The sequence below is a fragment of the Arvicola amphibius genome, chromosome 15 (assembly GCF_903992535.2).
Source record: "Arvicola amphibius chromosome 15, mArvAmp1.2, whole genome shotgun sequence".
Lineage (NCBI taxonomy): Eukaryota > Metazoa > Chordata > Mammalia > Rodentia > Cricetidae > Arvicola > Arvicola amphibius.
This window is the reverse complement of record NC_052061.1, coordinates 14804356-14804599: the sequence shown is the minus strand read 5'-3', so window position 1 is coordinate 14804599 and position 244 is coordinate 14804356.

The following is a 244-nucleotide window of genomic DNA, read 5'->3' as shown; positions in this document are numbered from 1 at the left end:
TGCTGGTTGTCATTTTGAATGGGGAGGTTGTCGCCTGGGGACTCTTCCTGTCTGGGTCCTTGTTCCTGCCTGACTGCAGCTTTAAGTCTGACCTGGAAACTGATCTGGCTATTCAGGAGAGCAGTTCATCAGGTGGCCACAGGGCGGCAGCTGCAAGCATGCTCGCCTTTTGCCCAGGCAGCTGCAAGCATGCTCGCCTGTCACCCTGCGCTGCCTCCCCTCTGACTATCCAGGCATTTCCCCC